Raw genomic sequence first — 14,970 nt, 5'->3', positions numbered from 1 at the left:
TAATTAATAGATTGGGGAGTGTCTGAACTTTTGAACTTTGACGTTTGAGTGATTTTTTCTTGTGGTCTGTTCGGCTTCGTTTACCCAAAATACCCCTGTCTCTAAACCCAACAAAGCTGCCCCCAAGTTTGGACCCAGTTTGACTGTTTGAGTAAAAATGTGGCCCTTATTCATACACGAAGCCCAAATGGGCCGACATGGATTTGCAACCATTCGGTCCATAGGCCCTTTTTTTCCCCGATTCATAGAAAAATATCTCGATTGATTTATTAGGAGTTTGACATGTTTCATCCACATCTGTCCAAATGAATTCGATGATTAATATCTTAGAGATAACTTTGTTCATGCATCTGCACAGTTGATGAGAATTATGAACATATACCCACACAGGGGACCGGTTTTGGTTAACATACTAGCTACCATATTGAATGGTACAAACCCTTACTCCTAACCTTGCAATTAATGTCATTTGAAGGTGACCCACTTGGTGACATTACCCCTATGTCACCGATACGATATGGATGCGGAGTTTATGGCATTTGATTTTCACCAATCCGGCTTCAGTTAGAGCAAAATATGTTCCAACAGTCTTTTATTACCTTGTATTGAGAATATTTCGGTATTTATATGTTTAATTTCATAGGAAGATATTTTTATTATTGTAAGATTGTCAAAGGCTGTTAGAATGATATGAACACAAGTTTAGAAGCCGATCTCCCCCTATATACTATTTCATATGCTATGGAATCTGAGTTCAAACTCACCTTTTCGTAACTGATAGTTTACGAATTATTAGACATTTGTCTTCTATTTACCGTCGCTTCGCAACCGTACATTTGTAGCGAAGTTCTTGTCAACACGGCACCTCAAAGTCAAGAATATATCAATAAGATGGTAGGGTTGTATTTTTCTTATTTTAAAAATAAAAAAAAATAATATTTTTCTTTGCCCATGAAATACCCATTCATTCATTTATTCATTCATCCAAAATTATACACCCTCATCTAGTGCTCAGTGATAAGGAGTGCATTTAGTGCTCACCAAAACAGTACTGCAAGTGGGTTTTTGTTATTGTTACAAGGGTATTCTTGTCAAATCAAGGAACATGTATTACTGGTTCATTAAGTAATATGTCTTTATTTTTTAGAGTATTCTTGTCAAATCAAGGGTATTCTTGTTATTTCTTAATATGCCATTAAGAAGGAGTAGTATGCCTTTAAATCATAAACGTTAATCCTAAGTGGTACTTTTTTTTTTTCTATTTTTATTTTTTAGGGCAGAGCTACAGCTTATTTATTTGTTTAATTTATTCTCCTCCAAATTCTAACAATATTTTAATTGATTAATTAATTATTTATTTAGATCAGTTACTTTTGTGTTAAAAGCTTCGGTGGCAGCTTTTTCAAGTTGATGAAGGGGAGAAGCCACCGAAATTCTCTTCATTCTTTTCCCTATTTAATGGGTAATTAGTATCTAGCCATCTATGATCTATCTTTCACAGAAAGCCTATCTGTCTCTCCAAATTAAATAAGCTATTTTGGATTAAAATATAAAATAGGAGTAATTCATGATCACCTCCCAAGTCCGATGGATGCTCTCCCAACAGGCCCATTTGATGAGTCATCAGCCACATGTGGGCACGGTGTACTGTAACATGGTGAGCACGTGAACCTTCCCTTCTATGAGGGAAGAACCTAATTCACACTTAATCATGTGTGATCAATGTCGACTAATTCTAGACCTAGCTGTCATTAATAAGAATCTCTCTCTCTCTCTGCATGATGATCAAGCAATCCAGTTGAGCACTGGTGACCGTAGGGTTGATGGGGAATGCCAATTCAGTGATCTAGATTGAATGGGTGGGCGGGCCCAGAGGGGGGGGGGGGAACTTGGAGAAATGCAAGTTGGGTTGAGGGTTGGTTCAAAGAGTGGGGTAAGGGGGAGCTCAATGAGTTGTCAATTAGAGATGGGCCCGACATGGGCCAGACTAGACCAATCAGAGCCCATTTTGGTCTAGGCAGCGTCACGGAGTGAAGAGGCTTCCATGTGCTACAAATGACAACCTACAACGGTTGGTAGGAGAGAATTACTTGTAGAAAACGCGTCTCTCTCACGTCCACTTCTGATGTGGCAGTAAAAGGATAAGCGTTAGGACGCGTTTGATGGACACAGTTAATATGCTACTACGACTGTGATTTCGTTTTTTATTTGTTTCTCTGCTTTCTTCTGTAATTTAGTCCCCGACAAGAAAGAACCATGGATGCGTTTGGCCTTCTTTCCCTCCCTTGATAGCACACGTCTTTCTCATTAACGAACATCTCCTATGGGAACTGGGAACTGGGCTAGCTGTGGACTGACAGATGTCACACGCTTTCGTGTTCTGCAGAGAAACAAATGAATATGAAAAAGCAAATAAAGCCCAAACAGGTCTTATGTTTAGAAAAGCAGAATTACTAGGAATTGTGTTTAGTAGGGGATTGAGACAAAAAGGCATGATGAGTGAGGGATGTGATCATGTGAAGGGCTTTCCTTATTGATAAAGTTGTTTTTAGTTTGTTAATAATAAGCTTGCTTTGTTTGGAAACACAATTGAGTAGAGATTCTTGTGGGAGGTTCAATTCCTTTGTTTAAAAAGCAAAATGAAAGTAGTCACCATATATATATAGGTGTCACTTGTTAGATCCTTTTGGAGATTGATGGCGTGAGGAGAAAGAAGAGATTGAAGCTTAGAGCTAGCTAGCCATAGTTAAAGAGCTTTCTTTATGTATTTGGGTTTTGTTGATTTCATATAATTAAGCTTTTTATTTGGGTTCAGAAGCTTGTAATATTCAACTTTTGACTTTGGAAGCTTTAGGTCTCTTTCAATGCATCGGACAAACCATGTTAGCTTGTCTCTTGTGATTCTTTTAACTTTCATTTTGAAGTTTTCTGTTTCCCTCCAAAGCATCTTTGTTGGCACTCTCATCCTCTCAGGCAATCTTCTGCAACCTGAACCTGAACCCCAACTGGGTTTCTGGCCGTAAACCAGGTCCGATCGACGTCTAGTCTGATATGCTTTTGATCCAGTCAAAACCCCATTGGTGATGCTTCAAATGCTTGAAAATCAATACCACTGGTTGCCCAAATGTTCCTTGTTAGGGCCTTTTTTATCATTTTCACTGTGCAATTGAAGCATTTGGACAATGAAACACCTGTTCTAGATGTTTGACATCTCCTTCAAGTTTCAGAACATTGTTCCCTTAAATTAACTGGCAGCTTCTGAATCAAACCTGAAGAAAGGACAAGAGCCATTGGACCTTGTGTATGTATTGATTGATCTCTATCATGTACAAGGTCCTGTTGGAGAAAAAGCTATACAAATGGAAGAATGATCTCTAAGTGATATTTCAATGAGTCGAATTGAGCTATCGTGCAATTCATCAATCTTAAATTAATTTGAATTAGTTACTGTTACTGTTATTAATTAATTTCAATTCAATCTTTTAGAAACAACTCTAGCTATGATTGTTTTCTAATACATCCATACATATATAAAATATATGTTAAAAAACTTGGGGATTGTTCTTCAAATATATAATATATGGTTTTATTTTTCAAAACAAAAAACAAAAGCATGCATTATTGTCAAACACCCCCTTAGATTAAGCCACTTGAGTACTAGAGAAAATTTACTTCAAATCAATACTGCAACAAACTTTGTCTAGAGGTGATAAGATAACTTATTTCAAGGACAATTGAGACACTGTATGTTTCAACCAATAAAATGTATTTTAACATTGTTTCATGATAATCAAGCTTTACTTGGATTGTTTTGGGTATTTGAAGCAGTGATGGGGATGTTCTCCAACATGAATACTTTTTTATTTTATTTTTAATTCTTCTAGAAAAATGGCACACCAGTGAAAAGAAAAATAAAAACATGTTCTTGATGTCTGTTTTCTTAAAACAAAGTGATCATTTCTAGTTTGGTCCAGAAAAACAACCATTTTCAACAAAGTGTTGCTTTCAAAACCAAGACATTTTCATTTCTAAACCAAAACTTCTTACAAGTGCTGCCTTAAAGCTCCTATGGAATATCAGCCCATTTAGAAAAGGGGATAAATAAATTTTAATCCAAATTTATAAAGTCGCCTTTTTTTTTTGTAATAAACCAAATCTGATTCAGCTTCCTAACTCAAATAATTAAAAAAAAAAAGAAAAAAAAAAAGATAAGCTTTCTACACATTGGTTTGGGTGACATTCTTTCACTTGATGAAGATCACAAATTACAAATCAAACCTAAGTTTCATAAATCAAATAAAAAAAAACCCAGCCTGTGATCCCCAAACAGTATGGTTTCCATGTACTCATACTCAGTATGGGGATGGTCATTACCAGTGAAACCACTATAGTTACAGTTCTTTTGAAATCAGAAATTCAATAGAACTTTTGTTGCTTCACTTTGTGGGGATAAAAAGAAAAAACACCATAGAATAAGAACATGCGTTCTATGTGTGTTTCGCTTAAAAAAAATAAAATAATATCTGATAAAACCCATTTGTACCCAATTTTCTTGAAATCGCAACAAAGAAAACAATCCATGTTGAACAATGCCTTTCCTCTGCATCTTTTCACCACTTTAAACACTAAGGAACCAGACTCGGTTAAAGTATTATATGCATACCTCAAGACAGTGGATCAAATACGGCAAAGCAAGCAGTGAAAGACGATCAGTGAGAGAAAGCCAATTAAAAAAGCTGCAAGGCAATACTTACTCTTTTTAAAAGCCCTAATTAGATTGATAGGGAGTAACATAATGCAAGCTGTAGTAATCCAATGGTGTATGGACTTGGTGAAGATGCTTGATCTCAATTTCATGATGATGGTTAGATAAGCAGATGGAAATCATAATAAAGCAGTAACGTTTACACACCAAAGGCCACAATTCCTTAATTTAGGGGTATAATGTTTTTGTTTCATCCGTTTTAGAAAATCCCACATGAGCAAAAAAAAAAAAAAAAGACGTTTTTGAATTACGTTTCTATTTTGAAAATAAAACAAGCATAAGTTGGTTTTGTTTAAAAAAGCAATATATGTTTTTGAAGCCAATAAATTAAAATAATGGTTCTTAGAAAAACAAATTTTGTAGTATAGAAATTATATGATTTATGAAGATGATATTAAATAACTAGATAAAAATGCGGTCTTTAATCCAGAAATTCAGGCTGTGTTTGGTTGCAATGCAAATAAATTTGCATTGATACGAAACTATGGCAGCGCAAATGATTTGAGTGTAAATTCTGTCATATTTTTGTTTTAAATTTTAGCTTATCTTGTTTGATTGTAGTACAAAATAAGTAAACTAAGATATGAAACAAAATAAAGTAAAATTCAAAACAAAATTAAATGAGAATATACATTTTTTTTTCATTTGCACTGCCATAATTTGTACTAGTACAAATAAAATTGCACTGCAACCAAACACAACCTCAAAAACATATTTGTAGTTTCATTTTTGGTAACAAAAAACATACCAAGAACATGTTTTCTCTATTTTAGTTTGAAGAACCAATTTGCTTTCACACCGGCTCGTTTTCTTTTGGTTTTGAAACTTGATACAAGAACAAAAATTCACATTGGAGCGCACCCCCCTCCTTAATTAATAATCAATCTGCCATGAGATGGATTATCGAAAGAAAATTGATTTGTCCTTTCGCCAAGCATTGACAGATGTAGAGCCCAAGTTATGGGCGTTGCTTGTGTGGTTGTATGTCCAGATCAGGTTAAAATGTGTCATTTTCTTCTATAGTTTCTCTCCTTTTAACCATAATCCACAGTCCAAAAGCTCTATATGCTTCAGTTCAAACCAGTCAGATGGTTTAGGCAACTTTCACTTATTAATTTTTCTATCAATTAACCAGTTTGAGCTTGTCAGGAACAGAAAACGATTGGCTCTAGCCTTTGTGATGCTGAGAATTAGACAAATGCTTTAAAAACTACCAGCTAAAAGATCTTAATTTGATGGTGGTGGCTCAGTTGATAAGCTCTCTGATCTGATTCGTTGGAATAGAAACCTGGGATATCTTGCTGTCACCAGGGTTTGAGGGGTTAAAGGAGGGGGATAGCCTATCCCCCATTGTATAGCCCCATGAAGAAAGATAAAAAAAAAAAAAAACTTAATTAGGGGAAGAATGCCCACAGAGCGGGTCTCTGTAGAATAAACCCAGTTAGTGGGGTTAGTAGGGTTAGTGGTAGTGGGGATGCATGTGCGGGTTCACTAGCATTTGCAACGCGGAGAGCTTCCGCACCGCGTCTCTGCCAAGTGACCAACTGAACTACTGGGTCATCAGCATGGGCCTTTGTACATTGTGCACTACAGTCCACTAAACAGTAGCCAGTTCAGAATACTCGGTAGATGACAATGTGGTCACTTGGTCCCCAAGGCTAGTTGTTCAATGAACAGATTACACATTATAAAAGTAGTCTTTCTTTTCAATTTTCTTTTCAAGAAGAAAAGACAAATTCATTCATTAATCTGTAAGACAATCATTTTGAATAGCTTATTCAAAAAAAAAAATGAAGGCTTAATTTGGGAAGAGTATAAATACAATTGACACTACAGATCAAGTAACAGTTGAGTGCACCATAAAGCAAACTTTGCAACTTTCTGAGTACATTGACACTCCTAGGAGGCATTCTTTTTTCGGATTTTGAGAGGGGGAAAGTTGGTCAATAGAATTTTGGTTCCCATTGACTAAGAATCCATGTTCTTTTCTCAGATTTATGTGGGGACTAGGAAAAGTTTATTTTCCTGGGTATCACTTACCATCTCATAGGTGGGTAAATAACTTTCCCACTTAGGGAAAGTTGTCAATACTTGAATGTGTTAGGTGAAAGAATGGTAGGATCCATCTAATGGACGCCATAAAGGTTGCGGAATGGGTGGGCGAATTTCAAAAATTTCCTACCTTCTCCCACTGGGAATCATATTCCCTAAATTTAGAATACAATATTCAAGGATCCTACTTGAACCATAATCAAACCAGATCTGTACCAAAAGACAAATGGGAGGAATATACCTGATCCGGAGAAGCACTATCTCCCAAAGTCGGTGTTCACGCCCAAAGAATGCTCCAAGATTTGTTCCTGCTGAAGATGACACAGCTGTGGATGGAACAGAACCAGCAGAGTGCGTCCTACACACTGGATCCTTCACAAGAATCCTCTGGAAATATTAAATACTGAATCTTTTTCAGTCTTTTTGCAAGACTGATGTCAAGAACAGATTTCTTGACTTTCTTTTTCTGCAAAGATCTAATCTTGCAAAAACAGATGGCGGCGGCAGGAGGAGAATTCCAAAAGCGAAAAAGCTGAACTACTTCTTCTTTCTTTTTCTGGAGTATGAGATCTGATCTCAATTCACAGGAACCTTTCTTGCGATTTTTCTTGATTCGAAATCTGTTGTATTTCTCTCCTTTTTGGTTAGGGTTTCTCCTCCTTTCTTCTTGATTAAGAAACCTCCTAATTAGGAGTTATCCCAATCCAAATCAGTATTTGGATAGGGGATAATCTTAATCCTATCTGCAGATAAAGTTAGCTTACTCCTGATCTTATCAGGAGGTTACCAGATTCAAATCTAATTTGAATTTGGTCTCCAAGAGTGGATAAGGCTAAAGGCCCAATCCTTTTACTAACATTAATCTCAGATTCGCCCCAAGGATGGGTGATCATATCAGCCCACCTCGAAATGGGCTTCTGGCCCATTAAGTGTTCAGTGTCTAATTACTTTCCAATCTGCTGCCCAGTTGGGCTTCTTTGTATGGCGTGGGACCCAAGCATTGATCTACACACCAGCCACATGGGTTCGGCCCAGCCTTTAATACAAGGCCCAACCGAATTCACTAAAAAACTCAATGAACCCCTTGAGTCCATCATATGGATCCTATGGGCCCAACACTTACATTAAGTGGTCCCTAGGCCAAGCCATCTTATAAAAACCCAGGGACTGTGGGCAGGTGCAAGATTAGCCCATCAGGTATTATCCTCAATGGTCTTACACTTAACCTCTCAGCCCTTAATGATCAAGCACTGCCCGACAAGAGAGGACCTCTCCCTCGGCTGCAAGGAACAGTGCCGCACTCTCCTCTCACATGGATCCCGGGAATTAAAACCATTTGCAAACAATTTGAAACCGTACATATATATATATATATAAATATATTAATTTTGCAAAACAAAATTCCAACGATTGAAATCAACTGCCGGCAGTTTGGTTTTCCATCAGAGAGAGTGCATTCCCGATCATTACCCTTTGTCCGACAAAGTGGCTGATTCTGTCACTATGATCACCCACTCAGATGAATTCTCAAACTGCCCCAACATACCCAGGTTTTGATCCCCGCTAAGGATCTCACTGATTGGCATATCAAAGGCAGCCTGATCCAACACCTAGTGAAGTGTCATAATCGAGTCTAGGGGTCAGGTGTAACTTTCCAGTTTTGCCCATCTATCTCCAAGGTCCAGGGCAATACTAGAAATCTGGTCCGGTTCATGGATTCAAGTAATCCCATACTGCATGTGCCTCAGGTCTTACCCTGGTGGCTGAGACAGGCCATCCCAACACTTGGTGGCACACCAGTATCAGCCTTGGCAGGATAAATCTCCCCAGACTTATCCAACGGCTGTGAACATTTAAAACTAACACAAGTCTCTATAAATGTCCAGTTTTAGGGTTTTACACAGAATTAAACCAAACAACATGAATCAAACATGCACTTTATTTATTTCCACTAAATAACAAAAGCACATCAAATCAGATTGAAGCTAAGGGCATACAAAAACTGTCTAACAGGCTGTGTTTGGTTGCAATGCAAATAAATTTGCATTGATACGAAACTATGGCAGCGCAAATGATTTGAGTGTAAATTCTGTCATATTTTTGTTTTAAATTTTAGCTTATCTTGTTTGATTGTAGTACAAAATAAGTAAACTAATATATGAAACAAAATAAAGTAAAATTCAAAACAAAATTAAATGAGAATATACATTTTTTTTTCATTTGCACTGCCATACATTTGTACTAGTGCAAATAAAATTGCACTGCAACCAAACACAACCTCAAAAACATATTTGTATTTTCATTTTTGGTAACAAAAAACATACCAAGAACATGTTTTCTCTATTTTAGTTTGAAGAACCAATTTGCTTTCACACCGGCTCGTTTTCTTTTGGTTTTGAAACTTGATACAAGAACAAAAATTCACATTGGAGCGCACCCCCCTCCTTAATTAATAATCAATCTGCCATGAGATGGATTATCGAAAGAAAATTGATTTGTCCTTTCGCCAAGCATTGACAGATGTAGAGCCCAAGTTATGGGCGTTGCTTGTGTGGTTGTATGTCCAGATCAGGTTAAAATGTGTCATTTTCTTCTATAATTTCTCTCCTTTTAACCATAATCCACAGTCCAAAAGCTCTATATGCTTCAGTTCAAACCAGTCAGATGGTTTAGGCAACTTTCACTTATTAATTTTTCTATCAATTAACCAGTTTGAGCTTGTCAGGAACAGAAAACGATTGGCTCTGGCCTTTGTGATGCTGAGAATTAGACAAATGCTTTAAAAACTACCAGCTAAAAGATCTTAATTTGATGGTGGTGGCTCAGTTGATAAGCTCTCTGATCTGATTCGTTGGAATAGAGACCTGGGATATCTTGCTGTCACCAGGGTTTGAGGGGTTAAAGGAGGGGGATAGCCTATCCCCCATTGTATAGCCCCATGAAGAAAGAAAAGAAAAAAAAACTTAATTAGGGGAAGATGCCCACAGAGCGGGTCTCTGTAGAATAAACCCAGTTAGTGGGGTTAGTAGGGTTAGTGGTAGTGGGGATGCATGTGCGGGTTCACTAGCATTTGCAACGCGGAGAGCTTCCGCACCGCGTCTCTGCCAAGTGACCAACTGAACTACTGGGTCATCAAAATGGGCCTTTGTACATTGTGCACTACAGTCCACTAAACAGTAGCCAGTGAATACTCGGTAGATGACAATGTGGTCACTTGGTCCCCAAGGCTAGTTGTTCAATGAACAGATTACACATTATAAAAGTAGTCTTTCTTTTCAATTTTCTTTTCAAGAAGAAAAGACAAATTCATTCATTAATCTGTAAGACAATCATTTTGAATAGCTTATTCAAAAAAAAAAAATGAAGGCTTAATTTGGGAAGAGTATAAATACAAATATTTACAATGCAAAAAAAAACCTTGTATTTTGTATTCTTTTGCATTTTTCGACCAAACTACAGATCAAGTAACAGTTGAGTACACCATAAAGCAAACTTTGCAACTTTCTGAGTACATTGACACTCCTAGGAGGCATTCTTTTTTCGGATTTTGAGAGGGGGAAAGTTGGTCAATAGGATTTTGGTTCCCATTGACTAAGAATCCATGTTCTTTTCTCAGATTTATGTGGGGAATAGGAAAAGTTTATTTTCCTGGGCATCACTTAAGTGATACCATCTCATAGGTGGGTAAATAACTTTCCCACTTAGGGAAAGTTGTCAACACTTGAATGTGTTTGGAACCTACCTAACTCAGGGCTCTTCGAGGGGCCAACCTCTTGAATTCTTGGAATGATAGAGAGAGAGAGAGAGAGAGAGAGTTTAATGCTGAAAGAGTGTTCCTCTATTCCTTTTCTACTCTACTACTTATGGTGTTACAATATTGACTGTTACAAGTGGATGGCAGTTATTACAAGTGACTGGTTAGTTGAGCTAATGTGGCCTCCTCTTGTAAAACTAACTGCCTTCTGTTGGTCTGTTCCAACAGTCTTGACAATCTCCCCTTCCTTTAGAGTGACCTTGCGCTCAAAGTCTAATGTAGGAAAATTTGATTGCAGATCTAAGTAGGAAAATTTGAGTCCATGTGCATGAATACGGGCTGATTTTGGTCTCCTCTTTGCTTTGTTAGTGTTGCAAGACTAATGGACCTTGGGCCCTTGCATGTCTGCCCTTGTAGATGGACTGTAGAGTTTCCTTATGTGAAGTCCATGGTCAGACGGGCCCAGTCACAGACCACGGGTCCTAGTTGCCTTAACCATTGAATGCCTAGCACCACATTGCTCCACTGAGATGGAGAGGATATAGGTCCACCACAAACTGATGACCCTGAATCTTTAGTGGCAGGCCCATGCAAATGCTATTGCAAGATAGGTTGTTACCGTTGGCCACATGAACCGTAAAGGTCATTGTTGGTTGCACCAAAAGTCCCATTTTATTCACAAAGACTTGAATTATGAAGTTAAGGGATCTACCACTATCTATGAGGATTGACATTTGGCGTCCTAGAATCAGCCCTGCAACTCTCATTGTTTGAGGGGACGCAAGTCCCATAAGGGCTTGTAAGGATATTTTAGGCGTGCCATTGGATTATATTTTCCACCCTGGGTTAGATTCTCTGCAACCGGTGATGTCATCTTCCTCTTCAGCATCTGTTTGGAGGAGAAACACTTGTTGTTTCCTGTCGCGATGGCCCGACTCAAATTTCTTTTCGCAGTTGTAACAGAGACCTTTGTCTCTGCGGGCTTGCATCTCTGCCCACGCCAGCCGTTTGAAAGGAACCAATGGGCCTGGGCCCAGTACTCCTTCCTCCTTGTCTGGTGTTGTCATCCTTTCTTGCTCCCTTCTTGCTTCTAGACCCCATGGTCGCTACACCTTTCTTGCTTGGCTGAACTTGTCCTCATACAATCTTGCTAGTGTTGTTGCATTGATGACGGAAGTGGGCTGCATCGCCTTCACTTCCAGCCGCAATTCTTCCTTTAGGCTGCCAACGAAGCTTCCCACCAACGCCTTCTCAGTCCATCCCTGGACTCTCACGGCCAACCTTTCAAACTCCATCTGGTATTCTTTTACTGATCCCACTGGCCGCGGTTTTGCCAAGTTTTCATCAATATCTTCAACCCAGATAATCCAAAACGGACAGTCATGGTGTTGGTGAAGTCTGCCCAGGTTTGGCGAGGGTGCCCCCTTCGGTACCATTGAAACCAGAGGATGGCTTCCCCTTCAAGATGCACAGAAGCCAGAGTTACCCTATCTTGCCTCGGTGTTTCATGGTAATCGAAATACCTTTCTGCTCGGAGAATCCTGGGAGTTGGGTCCCCGCTTGAGAAGATGGGGAAGTCAATTTTGGCAATTCTTGTTGCCACCCCTGTTTTGCGGCTGTTTTCATTGTTGCGCTCTTCTTGTCTTCCTCTGTCAATGTTTGTTGCCCTTTGCTCTAGTCGAAGGAGGAGAGCAGTGAAACTTTCCTTCATTTCCTTGAGATCTGAAGACATTCGGTGGATCTTGTCTTCCATCTGATCCACTCGGGTGTCTACTGAGGTGTTTCTTGTGTTGGTCATGCTGGCTCTGATACCAAATTGTTAGGAACATGCCTAACTCAGGGCTCTTCGTGGGGCCAACCTCCTGAATTCTTGGAAGGAGAGAGAGAGAGAGAGAGAGAGAGAGTTTAATGATGAAAGAGTGTTCCTCTATTCCTTTTCTGCTCTACTACTTATAATGTTACAATCTTGACTATTACAATTGTTACAAGTGGATGGCAGTTGTTACAAGTGGCCGGTTAGTTGAGCTGATGTGGCCTCATCTTGTAAACTGATTAACTGTCTTCTGCTGGTTTGTTCCAACAGTCTTGACAATCCAATTGGATGGCAGTTATTGCAATTGGATGGCAGTAATTACAAGTGGTTGGTTAGTTGAGCTGATGTGGCCTCCTCTTGTAAAACTGACTAACTGCCTTCTGTTGGTCTGTTTGGAACAAAAATGTTCATTTTAATAATAGATTTTTATAGCTAAAATGGTCATTGCTTTATTTACATAAGAAATAAAAGAACATGCATAAAAGCACTTACCCGGATAAGTATTTTCCAAAAAAAACATACCCAGATAACTGCATTTACCTAGATAAATAACTTTCCAAAAAACGAACAGAACCCTAATATAACTTAATACACCAAGATGATAGCAAGGAATCTTCAACAGGAAATCAATGGCATTAGCAGCTTTGCCTTCAATCAAAATTTGCGAAAGACGGATCTCCAAACCAAATTTGATTTCTTCAAACATGACATTGTCTTCAGTCTCTAATGCTCCAGCTTTCCTTAGAGGAACAGCTTTAGCAAAAAACACATACACCCAAGTAAAACAATTTCTGCACCAGATGCTAATGACCCACAAACAGCACTGATATTCATTTTTCTCATTGCATTCTTCTTTAGGAGTGCAAATTAGATACCCATTTTGCACTCTTAAAAATGTAAAACCCATACCATGCCCAAGTTGCACCTCTGGTTACCCACATTGTGCATTCTGTAAATATGAATGATGTTATTATATAAATGCTTAATCTATATATGCCCATAATATAAGTAGCAGAAAGATCCGGATTAATCAATCTGGTAGTTCAATTTTAAAACCTTTTATAAATTCTTATCAAACTGCTAGAATTTATTTATGTGCTAATTGCGAATGTGCACATGGGTGTGTATGAGAGAGAGATGTTGGTATTTTTATTGTGTTGTCTGTAATGTATCATCCTTAATAGTACTACAGGCAAAGGCATGTGCAGCACTATGACAATCTACAGAGTTTTCACACTTGGTGAAACTTCTCAGAGTTTTCGCCTTACAAATAGTACCGACAAAAGGCACCTACAGCACACTACATATCACAATCTAATCTTAATACAATGTCGTCAATCCTGCATCCAAATGTTACTGTTTCCTCAAAATTATGCCATTATGCATTTATACAACTAAGGGGTGTTTCCAAATATGCATGATTTTGTTTTGCCACGTCAGCAAAAACAATATAATTTTCTGACATGGCAGTTGTTTTGTTTTGAAAACAAAATCATGCATATTAGTGACCCCCCCCCTTGTTTATATATGTTTCTATATCATAGTTTAATCTAATAAAAATTTAAATCAGGCCATCCAATTGATCAATCTGCTTGGGTTTCACAAGTCTTCCGCAATCAAACTCATATAATGCATGGGATTGAATAGAAATTTGACTAGGTTTGAGTTGACAATTTTGAGTTGTGACCAATTTGGGTCTACCACAAATTTATCTGAATCAAAAGGGGTTTAACATGTCTAAGCAGAAAAGATATTTAAAGGAGTGAGAAGAGATACTACTGGAGAGAGAAGAAGAAGAAGAAATCATCATCATCTTATTAGAGAGAGTAATGATTAGATTTTATAACAAAAAAGAATTAAAACACAAGAGATTTTTCTTTATTATGACTTATTATATTTTCGATAATTCAATTTAAAAATAAATAATCACATGTATGAAAAACCAGCCCAGACCATTTAACCAATGACCCTGTAAGTTTTCCAGGTTCTAGTTATTTGACATCTTTTATGAGCTGAGCAACCTACCCGATGTGAATCCATTATAAATAGACCAGGTCCAATTTAATTTAATTTAATGTAATGAATATTTTGTGTCATTTTGGACTGATCCAATTCAATGTGTGGACCGTATAATCTGTTTAAATTTGTTTTAGTTTAGATTGGTTTCAACTCAAATGTGCACTCTACCCTTTTCACATTATGTGCCAACGGGCCCCATGCGCACTCTGTCACCATGGTAAAAATTATGATGCATGTCTTTCTTATTATCACAATATAATGACCACCTGGACTATATATAAAATTACATTTGAATGGTATAATGTAAAATTTTCAACTCATGCCCATAAAAGAAATATTAATGTCCTCATCAATATAAGCTGTCAAATTTAAGGGATTTATTTAATTGTTCATGCTTCACAGGAATAACACAGTTGAGTAGATGTGACATGAGTGAGAAAAGTGCAGAGATGAACAACAAGGTTCTTTCTATCACGGTGGAAGGGGATATTGTTAAGTAACAAAGAGGGAAAGTCCATTGTATCTGCTACAAGAACAAAGGGATTTAATAGGACAGATCAGGTTAAA

This window comes from Nelumbo lutea, chromosome 1 (genome assembly GCF_056320005.1).
Source record: "Nelumbo lutea isolate HS-2025 chromosome 1, American lotus-T2T, whole genome shotgun sequence".
Lineage (NCBI taxonomy): Eukaryota > Viridiplantae > Streptophyta > Magnoliopsida > Proteales > Nelumbonaceae > Nelumbo > Nelumbo lutea.
The sequence above is the reverse complement of the archived record's forward strand: the minus strand, read 5'-3'. Positions refer to the sequence as shown.